This window comes from Mastomys coucha, unplaced genomic scaffold (genome assembly GCF_008632895.1).
Source record: "Mastomys coucha isolate ucsf_1 unplaced genomic scaffold, UCSF_Mcou_1 pScaffold22, whole genome shotgun sequence".
Classification (NCBI taxonomy): domain Eukaryota; kingdom Metazoa; phylum Chordata; class Mammalia; order Rodentia; family Muridae; genus Mastomys; species Mastomys coucha.
Genome location: NW_022196905.1, coordinates 226,317,619 through 226,330,427, shown reverse-complemented (window position 1 = coordinate 226,330,427; position 12,809 = coordinate 226,317,619). Strand labels below are relative to the sequence as shown.

The 12,809-nt window shown below is 48.9% G+C and overlaps 1 protein-coding gene across 2 annotated transcripts in view; it reads left to right on the top strand.

Annotated features, from left to right (window-relative positions):
- Positions 1-12,809, top strand: part of Znf423 (zinc finger protein 423) — a 304,962-nt gene that overhangs the window by 7,603 nt on the left and 284,550 nt on the right. Inside the window, exon 1 of one of the 2 annotated variants that reach the window (XM_031340753.1) lies at positions 8,883-8,937. The exons of the other annotated variant lie outside the window; for it this stretch is intronic. The gene's annotated coding sequence lies outside the window, so the exon portion shown is untranslated. Of the gene's footprint in view, positions 1-8,882; positions 8,938-12,809 lie in introns of those variants that run through there. 2 annotated transcript variants of the gene reach the window in all.

Here is a 12,809-nt window from a genome sequence, read left to right as displayed (position 1 = left end):
AGAGAGAGAGAGAGAGAGAGAGAAGAGGAATGTATGTTGTAGTGCTCCTGTGTTCCTTGAGGGTTCATTTTGAACACTAAGTCAAAGACGTTCCCTGGACTGTTTCTGAAGGTCCTGCAAGACTGAGGCATTGTGTGGGGACTGTAAGATAAGCTGTGGACTGGGGAAGAGCCCAACTTCCTACTATTGCCTAGTAAAACTGATTAAGATTGCAAATTAGTGGCCCACACCTTTCATGTCCTGAGCAAGGGCAGGAGGATTTCTCTGAGTTCTAGGTCAGCCTGGCTCATACAGCAAGTTTGAGGCAGCTGGGAAAACACAGTAACACCCCTCACCCCCCCATCTCCTGATTAAAAAAGAAAGCAAGAAAGATTGCAGATAGTGGTCCCAGACCAGGAAGGTTCACCTGACTGCTCTGAGAAGTGTTTAAAGGATTACAAACTAGGGCTGGTGAGATGGCTCTGTAGGGAAAGGTGCTTTTCCACCAAACCTGAGTTCAACCCCTGGGACTCACATGGACGGCAAGAACCAATTTTGGCAAGTTGTCTTCTGACTTCCACATATGTGCAGTGGTGCACCAACCCCAAACAAACAGATGAGGTTTGGGAAAGGTTATAAAATTGTAAAATCAGTAAAGTTTACCATGCAAAATATGTGGTAAGCGGCTAGAAATCATGCCACACACAGTGTTGTTTGGCCATCTCTGTCATCTTTCCGTGTACAGCTGTAGTGGTGTGGCTTGGGGGTCTGTAGTCTAGAAGACTCCATAGTGCTGGCTCAGAGTGACGGAGTGGTCTGGTGGCCATTGTTAGGACTGCAGCACGTCCTGTCCTCAGGGATACCACACTTCAGGAGCCAAGGGAGCCCAGATCCCATATCCCAGAGCCTGCTAGGACCCAGCCAGCCCTTCCTTGTTGTACTAGCTGGTTTTGTGTGTCAACTTGACACAGGCTGGATTTATTACAGAGAAAGGAGCTTCAGGTGTGGAAATGCCTCCATGAGATCCAACCATAAGGCATTTTCTCAATTAGTGATCGAGGGTGAGAGGGCCCATTGTGTGGGTTGTGCTGTCCCTAAGCTGGTAGTCTTGGATTGTATAAGAAAGCAAGTTGAGGGCTGGAGAGATGGTTCAGTGGTTAAGAGCACTGGCTGCTCTTCCAGAGGTCCTGAGTTCAATTCCCAGCGACCACTTGGTGGCTCATAGTCATCTGTAATGGGATCTGATGCCCTCTTCTGGTGTCTAAAGACATGTCTAAAGACATGACAGTGTAACAATATACTTAAATCAAATATTAAAAAAAGAAAGAAAGGAAGAAAGAGAGAAAGCAAGCTGAGCAAGCCAGGGGAAGCAAGCCAGTAAGGAACATCCCTCCATGGCCTCTGCGTCAGCTCCTGCTTCCTGACCTGCTTGAGTTCCAGTCCTGACTTCCTTTGGTGATGAATAGCAATGTGGAAGTGTAAGCTGAATAAACCCTTTCCTCCCTGACTTGCTTCTTGGTCATGATGTTTGTGCAGGAATAGAAACCCTGACTAAGACACTTGTCATCTAACCTGATCTCTCCAGGTTGGCTCCCCTGAGAAAGGAGAAACAGCTCTATAGAATGGCTGCCTTGAATTTTACTCCTTGAAAGTCCCAATGTGGGCACATAGGTATGAGTGTTGGTGCAGAGCCATTTGTTAGTCTCCTGGTGGGGGTGGGGTGGGGTGGGGCACCTTTTCTACCCCTGCCTTTCCTGTAATTGAGATTTGCCTGTTAATTACCTGGATGGGATTATTTTGTGTGGCCCTGACATTCCTGACCCTCTCTGAGGTTTATTTTACTTCTCTTGCTCCTAGTTAGAGAAAACATAGTGCTCCTCTGGCTCCTGCTGTATCCACTTTTATCTGCATGAAGGCAGAGTGATTATCATCTGGGTTTGGTGAAGGGACAGGGAGGACATGGTTAGACAAGACAGCTGGGCAGGGTGGTTGCCACATCCAGGTCAGATCCTCCAAGCAGGTGCTGTGGGACCTTGCGGCTACCAGGGTGTTTCTGGTTTCTGAGCAGGAGATAGAACTCTGTCCCTAACACCCAGGGGCAACAGGTTGGCCCTTAGGGAGAGGAGAGGCAATCACCAGCTTTAGGGGTTCTCCAGAGAGAGAGGGTGCAGGAGGAGCGCAGGGCCCCAGTGGAGATGGATGGAAAGAGGGGGTGCTCTGGAGGCTGCAGAGTTCAGTGCTTCTGGAACCTGTGAGCAGTGCGTAGGTTAGCCTTCACAGATGCTCTGTTAGCATCCTGGAGGAGTCAGCCATCCAGGCCTTTCCTGTTTTACCTTTGGGTCCCTCCATCATGAAGGTCAGTGGATGATGAGCAGCCTTGGAGTCAAGCTCTTCTCTACATGTTTCTGGCATCCTTAGTCTCATCCAAACTGGGCCAGTCCACTTTCGCTCTCAGGGAGACCACTCTCTTTGTACATCTGCGTGTTGAATTTCAGAGTTGTCTCTCTTACTTAGCTGCTCTAGTCTTGGTTCTGTTTCCTCGGGCTACAGTTCTTAGAAGCCAGTCCTTTTTTTTTTTTTTTTTGGTTTTTTGAGACAGGGTTTCTCTGTGTAGCCCTGGCTGTCCTGGAACTCACTCCGTTTGAGGCCCAGGCTGGCCTCAAACTCAGAAATCCACCTGCCTCTGCCTCCCAAGTGCTGGGATTAAAGGCATGCACAACCACTGCCAGGCTTGAAACCAGTCCTTTTGAGAGATGGTAGCCACTGTCTTCTTCAGGTAAGATAATTCACTGAGGTGTGGACACACTGTTGGGCATCTGGAACTTATTTAAACATGATATTTACCTGCTTGCCTGGGTTGTGGGCTTGAAAACCTCTGACTCAGCAAATATGGTGGTTGTTGGCGGAGTACGTATGAGTGGGTGAACAATGAGTGAGCAGTGAATAAATGTGTGGGAGATGTGCAAATGAATTAACCAGGAGGTGAGTGAGCAAGCGAGGGTGGGCTGCAGGCGTCTATACTGTCTTAAGGCCTGAGCAGGACTTCCTGGTGTCCATATCTGAGGTAGGTCCTGCTTCCTCCCTACCTTCCCAGCCTCTGTTTCAGTGAGGACTCTAAGGCTCCTCCTGCCTGTTGAAGCTGGGGGTGTCTGGGGCCATCTTCCCTCCATTCTTACTCCTCTGTAGCCACTGTCTCTTGTTCTGCACACTTTAGAAACAATAGCTTAGCATGAGATTTTAATAATAATTTTAGGTAGTAAAACAGAGTGCTTGACTGAGCACATGCCTCATGCTGCCTCCAGTGAACTGCCACAGAACTACAGGGGTCACACTGGAAATGCCTGGTGGGTTTGGGGCTAGCCAGGGCTCTCTATAGTTCCGTACCACCGGGGGCCTACAGACTCTCCTTGTCTTCAGGATTTTCATCAGGAGCAGTGATAGGAGTGAGGGATGGGGCTGAAACAAAGAGGTAGGAAGGAGACTATGAACAGTAATGATCTGGTGGCCTGTTCCTTATCTAGAATAGAAAAGATAAGACCCCCCTTTTCTGAAGGTAAACCTGGCTTCTTTCATGGGGATGAGGAAGGTTAGAGAGAGTACTTTGAGGTCTCAGAAAAGACAGTTTCTTGTCTGTGCCTGTTTCCTGTCTGTAGAAGGGGATACAATTGGTTGGATTATTACTGTATGCTATAAAGTAGAATTGAAACCAGAGCCTTGGACCCAGGGCCTTGTGTGTGTTAGATGGATGCTGGAAACTCTGAGCTACATATATCCTCAGCTCTAATTTTTTGTTCATTGGATTGACTTTTTGTTTGTTTGTTTGTTTGTTTTTGGTGACAGTTTTGCTCTGTAGCCAGCCAGAACTTGAGATCTTCATGCTTCAGCCTCTGGAGTGCTGGGGTGACAGGTGTGTGCCATCACATGCGGCCTAGGTACAGTTTTTTGTTTTTTGTTTTTTTGTTTTTTTCAAGACAGGGTTTCTCTGTGTAGCACTGGCTGTCCTGGAACTCACTCTGTAGACCAGGCTGGCCTCAAACTCAGAAATCTGCCTGCCTCTGCCTCCCAGGTGCTGGGATTAAAGGCATGTGCCACCACCACCCAGCCTAGATACAGTTTTTGATTCAAGCAAAACAAAGGAAATGAATGGCTTGGTAGTGGCGAATCCAAAGGAATTGTTCTAGGGAATTCTTCAGTGTGCATTTGGTCCTGTCCTGCTCTCTGGCCCTCTTGGAGGCTGAAGAGTGTATGAGACAAGAGAGGCTGGAATAGACCTTGACAACTGCGTGAGCATCTTGAGATGCCTGAGAATCTTAGAGCTTGTAGGGACAGTGTGCCAGCTACATAGACGCATTTGGCCCCTAGGCTTGGCCAAGTGTCCCTGAAGCTGGTTCTCTGGGTACCTTCTTCATCCAGGGATGATGAAGGTGGAGAATGACCAGGCCATACACACGTCCATCCAGAGCCATGGGGAGGGCACGTGTGGGGTCAACACTGCATAATCCCATCCCACTTGTTCCTTCACAGGATTCTTGATTAGCTTTCTGTTCTGGAGATGTGCAAACTGTGGCACTGAAATGCCCTGGCCAAGGTCATTCAGAACAACTAGGATTTGTGGCTAAGTCTTAGCCAGCTCTAGAACCTGAGCAAGTGGTCATTAGCTTTATAATTACACTGGCAGCCCTGGAAAGTACCAGGCAATGTGTTTTCTCTAGGGCTGCAGAAGCCCCTGGCTCTGGAGGAGCAGAACTCAGCCCTGCTTCCACACTTCTGTAGAACGCTGCCTATGGGCTTGCTGTGCTCACATCTTAAGAGAAAGTAAATGATTCTGAGCCGGGTGGAAGCACACACCTTTAATCCCAGCATTCTGGAGGCAGAGGCAGAGATTGTGAGTTTGAGGCTAACCTGGTCTACAGAGTGAGTTCCAGGATGGCCTGGATCGGGTTATACAGAGACCCTGTCTCAAACAAAGAAACAAAAAAACCGAGATAGTTTATATACGTTGGTGTTTTTAACTGCCTGTACATCTGTGTAAGGGTGTCTGATCAACCCTGAACAGGAGTTATGGACAATTGTGAGATGCCATGTAGTACTGGGAATTGAACCCAGGTACTCTGGAAGAGCAGCCAGTGCTTTTAACCACTGAGCCATCTCTTCAGCCTGAGATTTCTGAATCTTAAAATAACTTAATTCTATTTCTTCCAGGTGATAGTGGCTGTCATCTTCATACCCAGACTTATTCAAGAATGCATGTATATTCAAGACATCTATAGCAGCTACACATACACACAGATAGTATCTTATGCTACCCAACCACACTGCCTCTCATTTATTATTCTCACATAGAAGTGGTTCCAGTCTTGGTTGTACAGTTTTCTCTTAGACACCCGAAGTAATAACTTGACCTGGAACTGTATTGCAGAATTTTTGGATATTAGATTCTAGGTTAGTTTTCCTTGTGAAGCTTTCTGTAAATGGAATGTAGTGCCAGGGCGAAAGACCATTAGCAGGGAAGTCACTACCATGCTAGTGTTGTAGATCTCCCTCCACGTTAACATCCAGAAGGCACTGGAGTCTCTGTCTAGTCCTCTGCTGGTGGATATATAATCCTGTGTTTGGCTGTTCCAGTGATGCGGGAGCATCCTCTCTTACAAGTTTTGTGTTCGTGTTCGAGCGTTTCTTAGTCTTGATCTCTAGAGGTGGGATTGTTGGTCAAGGAGTGTTTCATTGAACAATTGTGTAGCTATTTCCAAACTGACTTGTAAACATCACAAGAGCTCACCCACCATTAACTAGTGTGTGAAGGCAGGTTTCACCTCATCCTTAACCTGAGCAATTTTTTTTTCTCCTCTCTTTGTTTTGCTTTTCTTTTGCTAAGAAATCACACATTGTTTTTTATCCACACTTCCCTCATTAGGGAAGTTTCTTGTGTTTATGGGCACTGCTTGGGTACCCTCTTCTCTTTCATCCTCATACATCCATTCATCCTCGTACATCCTGAACATGTGACCTAGGTGTGAGACCCAGCCTGGTTCAAAGGAAGAGTCAGAGGGAACCAAATAGAATCCATGCTGGGAAAGTCTGAATCCCTGAGTTCTGGATCAGACACAGGACAGCCAAGGGAGAGAAAGGCACAGGCCTTGGGCTGTGGTGGAGTAGGTAGAGGGAATTTCTTTGCTAGGGGAATGGGCAGAATCCATTTCATTCCGAGGATGGGATCACCAGGAGTAGCTAACACCTAATGAATGCTTGTGTGAAGGCACAGACTGTGACTCTTACAGGCGGTGGATGTCTTTGAACCCTGGTGCTCACTTTCACTGTCTAGATGGTCTTGGGCTAACCTTTTCCTGAGCAATAATGATTCTTTGTTTTGTTTTTATTTTTAAGGACAAGAGTTTCTCTGTCTTGGATCTTGCTTTGTAGACCAGGCTGGCTTTAAACCTTGAGATCTACCTGACTCTGCCTCCTGAGTGCTGGGATTAAAGGTGTGTGCTACCACTGCCTGGCAATAGTTGTTCTTAATCATGACTCCTCAGCTGAGCACCCTTCTCATGAGGATGGTCAGAAGTGCTCAGTGAGTTGCAAGGCAGGTGTGTGTCCAAGGTTATGCAGGGACCTTGTGACTGGATTGTGCCCGAGAGAAGAGCAAGGGCATCCTGGGAACTTGCTGCTGTGCTGCTCACAGCTGCTCACGACTGCTCATGGCTTGTCTTCTCCATCTTCTCTGTAGATTATCTCCTTTTGGACTCTGGTCAGCCATAAGAAATGGTTGTTGGGAGAGCAGGGCATTACCACAGAATGAGCTTCAGGTGCCTGTGCACACAGATCTGTGAGCTCCTGTGAGTCTGTGTGCTTGTGTGTGAATGTTTCCTCAAGTGTGTATCTTTTGTACTTGTGTGTTGGTGTCAAGGTACGTGCATGTGTGAGTTAGCCTTGGGTGCTAGCTGCCCAGGGAGGAGGCTGGTCACCGCAGTGGTGGGCTTTGTATGTATCCATCGTTTAGGTGTTCAGGAGCATGGCCTGTGTGCCCAGCTCCATCCTATTGTAAATACGAAGAGGCAGGTTTGTCTCTCTGAAAGTCCTTTGACTGTATATAAAATGGTTTGAGAATGGTATGATGTCTCCTGTGACCAGATGCACTTGGCAACACAGGATTAAGCAGAGTTACAACTTTCTTAAACCTTTAGGGTTTTTCTGAACCTTTAACATGCTCATGAGACAGTCTCTCAGAGAGCCTCATGGTTTGTGACAAGCACTAGATCCCTTGTGGCTGGATCTTCTCACTTCAGCTTGAGTTTCAAGGCTTTTAAGGCCCACGTTGCTCCTGGTTGGTCACTTGCTCATTCATGCATTCCATGTGTTTACTGAGCATGTACTCTATGCCAGCACTCTATGCCAAGGCTCCAGTGAGAGGCGCACATGTAAGTTCACTGTAGTGGGAGGGAGAGGCTTCTGCAAGTGTACCAGCCAATAACAATTCCTGTTTGGAGGGAATGGTGAGGAGAAGCTATCTGGACAGGACCATCCTGGAGGGGACATGTATCCAATGAACAGGAGTTTCTGATGGGAGGGGGCCCGAAGGGATTTGCTTCCACAGGGTGGGGAGTTTGTGGGAGGTGGCAGGGTATCCCTGAGTTCCCTCCCCACTTACTGCATGCCTCCCCACCCCCACTGGCTCAGTTCCTTTTGTTTTTGTTTTTTTCTGGTGCAATCCAGGCCCCAGAGAGACTCCCTGGGTGATGGGTCAGTTCAACTAGGGCTGTCAACCAGCAAAGACTTAGAATCCTTGAGTTTCATTCTTGCCCTAGGAACCAAAATGCCTGTCCTTCACCCCCACCACAGACACACAGCTCTCTCTCAGTATAGCAGCCTGATGGGAAGCCTCAGGCCATGACCCATCTCTGTGAGAACCATGCCGCAGGGTGCCTCCTCTGTCTGGTCTCTGCATTGTCCCCAGCACCTGGCAGTGGACTCGCATTCCAGACTTACTTGACAGATGGGGAAATGAGGCCAGGAGGCTCCTCAGTCTCTTCAGAGGCCAGGCCCAAAACCTGACCCTTCCCCAGGCCGTGCTGTGACCCGAGGTGTGTTGTTGATGAGGGAAGCACCTTAGGTTGGGAACACCAGAGATTTACAGGACAAGAGGTGTGGGGAGTTGGGCCTACTGCAGCCTGTGTCAGTGTCTCTGTGTGTCTCAGATCTGGATGCAGGGACACTAGGGCAGGGACAGGAAGACAGCGAGGCAGTGCTTGAAAGGGAAGAGATCCTAGATGGATAGGGCAAGAAATGGAAGTAGGGACGCAGCTGAGGGAAAGGAAGGGTGGAGATGGTGAGGTAGGGGGATGGGATAAGGGAAGGTGAAGCAAGGCCGCGGCTCCAGGGGCCCTTTCTGCTTCGTGACCCGCGAAAGCCTGGTGGCCTTGGGAACGTGGCCCTTTCGGGGTCCCCACCCTCCTGCCCAGGGAGGCGGTCCTGGGACTCCTTTGAGGCGCCGTCCTGGGAACGCGCCGGCTGCCCCCCGCGCTGAGGGCTCCATGGCTGCGACGCAGTAACTCAGGGCCTGGGCTTGGCACAATGCGGCCGCGGCGGGGGACTGGCTGGGAAGGCACGGGTTGCGGCGCTCGCGCGTCGCCGGGTGGCCTCCGCCACTCAGCCGATCCCGGCGTCCTCAGACCTTAGAGACCCAGGCCCGGCGGGGGCGGCGTCGCGACCCCAGCAGGGTGCCGGCCGGTGGTGGGTGGTGGGCTGTAGCCCGCTGGCCAGATGTGCACCTTAGGGAGCCTTAGGGTCCTGGAGCTCGGATTGGCCCCCAGGTTTGGGGCGGGGCTTAAGGAGGTCAGAGGCTGCAGCTTGGGTTGTGCACTGTAACACAATCAGTGCCCTCCATTGCTTGCTTCCTAGGGGCCAGGGCTGTTCTGAGCACGACACACCAATTCAAGCTTCACAGACGCCTATGGGCAGGTACTGTGATCACTCGTGGGTTATGGGGGTGGGGGAGCTGATGCACTGGGATGAAAAGTCAATTGCCCAACGCTGGACAAGTAGAACTAGCTCCTATTTGAAGGCAAGCTTGGAGACCTCAGAACTATATGCTCTCTGCATTATGCCAGTAGTACATAGATAGGCTGGACGTATGGGCATGGGTTGGTTTCTTATTTATTTATTTATTCATTCATTCATTCATTCATTTGAGATAGGGTATTCCATATTGGCCTAGAACTTGTATTACAATTGAGGATGATCTTGATTTTCTGGTCCTCTTGCCCTCTACCCTCTGAACGCCTTGATTACCAACAGATACCAACACATCTAGTTTATGGGATATCCAAGCTCTGGATTTGCGCATGCTAAGCAAGTGCTACCTATCCCCAGCCCTTGAATGCATTTGTCTAAGAAATTACAGAAAGACCTGCAGACAGGTCCAAGTCACCTAGTTTGCCTCTTAAAATTCTCCCATTCAGTAGATGGCTGCTCATTCAGTAGATGGCTGGTACTGACTGAGGTGGGTGGCCATTTCAGAGGCATTCTGGGTACCTGCCTTCAGGGAGCTGACAGTGGACTTCAGAGCGAGATAGTCAGACAGAGCATATATTGCCAATGGCTGATTCTCACCGGGAACCTGCTCTGCTTATCCGACTTCCGGTCCTCTGGGAGGACATTCCAGAGGAGGTGATGGAATATAGGTGACATGGGAAGACCAGAGAAAACCACAGAGGAAAGTAGACACTCTTCTTTGTCTTTGACCCCCAGGGATGCTTTCTTTGCCTGGACCTAGCCCTGCTATGTATGGATAGAAGGAGAAGCAAACATCATTATATTCACCCTTGAGAATCTGATAGAAAAAAAATCTGTGGGAATGTGGGTGTGTATGTCTGGAGGGACTGGGACAAGTCTGGTTGGCTTTCTTTGAGGCCAGAGCATAGTGGAACAAAGAGGAATGTAGAATGGTAGAAAAGTCCTCTGGGTATGGGGTGGCACTGTGGGTAGTCTACTTGTGTGTGCACACAGTACAGAACATGGGCCATTCTGGAAAGTCCCTAGGATGGCTGTCTGAGCTTTGGTCTTCACATTTATTTATTTATTTATTTATTTATTTATTTATTTATTTATTTATTTGTGTGATGTATATGTGTGGCTGTGCCGCTGTCCTAGCATCGGATGTATATAGATCAGAGGATAATTTGCAGGAGACTTTTCTCTCCTTCCACCATGTAGGTTCCAGGGATTGAACTCTAGTCAGCAGTCTTGGTGGCAAGGCTTCTTACCTGGTAAGCCATCTAGCTATTCCTTGGACCTTGATTTTTTTAAAAGGCTTTTTCTTAATTTTGTTTATTTTTTTTTGGGGGGGCTCACTGAATATTGAACCCAGTGACTCACTGTGTTAGACAAGTACTCTGCTACCAAGTTCTGTTCCCCACTCTTTATTTTATTATCTTTATTTTTTAAATGATAGGTTTATTTCTATTTTATGTGTATTGCTATTTTCCCTGTGCATATGTTTGTGTGAGGGTGTCAGATCCTCTGGAACTGGAGTTATAGATAGTTGTGAGATACCATGTAGGTGCTAGGAATTGAATCCAGGTCCTCTGGAAGAGCAGCCAGTGCTCTTAACCACTGAGCCATCTCTCTAGTTCTCTATTTTCTTTCTTTCTCTCTCCCGCTCTTTCTTTCTTTCTCTTTCTTTCTTTCTTTCTTTTTGGTTTTTCGAGACAGGGTTTCTCTGTATAGCTCTGGCTGTCCTGGAACTCAGTCTGTAGACCAGGTTGCCTCAAACTCAGAAATCCACCTGCCTCTGCCTCCCAAGTGCTGGGATTAAAGGCATGTGTCACCACTGCCCGGCCTTTATTTATTTCTTAATTTATTTATTTTATGTATTGGGTGTTTTGTCTGCATATATATCCGAGTATCACATATGTGTTTGGTTCCCACAGAGGCCAGAGGATAGGCTCAGATCCTCTGGAACTGGGGTTACGGATGGTTGTGAGATGCCATGTGGGTGCTGAGAACTGAACCCAGGTCCCCTGGAAGAGCAGCCAGTGTTCTTGACTATCAAGTCTTCTCTCGAATCCCGCTTATCTCTATTTTTAAATGAATCGAAGTCACCCTGCCCAGCCTTCAGCTTTCGGTTCTGAGGTAGCCCCTGATTAAGTAGAATAGGTAAGGACTACCATGCTCAGCTCTGAAAGACACATGGGTTTATACAACCTCTGTGAATTGTGTCATTCTTTTTTTTCCTTTTTGGTTTTTCGAAACAGGGTTTCTCTGTATAGCTCTGGCTGTCCTGGAACTCACTCTGTAGACCAGGCTGGCCTCGAACTCAAATCTGCCTGCCTCTGCCCCCCAAGTGCTGGGATTGAATTGTGTCATTCTTGAAGGTCACATGGCACTTCCACACACCCAGGGAGATAATTTTGGCAAGGTCCCTTCTCCTGTGCCAAATGAGAAAGGGGGTCCACAGAAGTTACAGGCCTTGTTCTAAGTTCAGGAGTATCAGGGCCGTTTGCTGCAGTGAGTTGGGCTGGCTGCTTATTTCCAATGTGCAAGAAACTTGCTGGGGTCTATGACCCGTGCACACTGTTAGGACTTCAATGGAAGGGACATCCTGACACTCCAGCATTGTGACTAGTCCCTGAGTCTGCCCAGCCAGGCCAAGCTGCTCCCATCCCCCATCCTGGATCCTTGAGAAGCCAGCTGCCCACTTGTGTCCACAGTTCAGTCTGTTTGGGTGTCTCCTGGGGCTTTATTCCGAATGTCCTGTCCTCCTCACTGATTCCAAGTACTGGTTCTCCAGGGGAAATGTGGAGGCCTGCCCTGGGTTTCCTGAACTCATTTCTCACTCGGATGTGCTGGGTGAGGCTGAGCTTGTCCCTACCTCCCCGTGTATCTCGTCCTGCTTGATTTTCTTTGGAGAGTCCACCTGGGAGGTTTGGCCAATGAGTAAGAGCCAGCAGAAGGGACAGGGTGTTTATCACCATTTTTTTTTTTTTTTTTTGAGGCCTACTGTGTACCAGTTCCAAGGTGACTGCTATATAAGCTTCCCATGATTCTCTCAGTAGTTCTGTCAAGTTGGTACCAATCTGTTTACCTGGCTGCAGGAGTTGAGGACATAGTGACTATGATGCAATGGGGTCAGCTAGAGTCACTCCTGGGCTGCCTTCTGCATACCCAATGAGTCAGTGCCAACCTGGCTTCTCTCTCTCAGGAGGTCCAGGTGGGCCAGTGAGGAGCAAAGGAAAAGTTCTGGACTCCGAGCTGGTGACAGACACTGTCTGCCTGTCACCTTTATCCCTTCTCTGCTCCTGGGCTGGGTCCACTCCTGAGGCTCTGGTTGGGAGTAAGCAGTCTGCAGGTTACAGAAGGGAAGGCTAGCCAGGGTGTCCCCCTGAGGGCAGAGGTGGGTGAAGCAGGCTGGGCTTGCTTCCTAGTGTTTTGAAAACCTGGTGATACTCAAGGCCAGCTCTTCTGTTCTGTGAGATAAGAATTAGTGTAGGGATCTTCTTTTTCTCCCGTGGCTTCTTTCACCCCACCCCTCCAAGGCTTTGAGAATTCTTCTGGATCATCAGGAATCCTGGAGGTGATTGGGAGGGAGTGACTGTGCTGTGTGTTTGCTTGAACTGCCCCCTGGGCCCTGGGGCTGGCCTATAAGCCTGCTTCATGTTTCCTGCCACCCTCACCCCCACCCCCCACCATCCCATGGGTGCTTGCTCCTCCATGGAGCCTGCTGTGTCAGGTTGCTCTAAGTCTTGGTTTCCATGACTTTCTCCCCTCATCCCCCACAGAAACCTGGAGCCCTGGATACACTCCCACAACAGGACACTGAACCCCCTCTATAT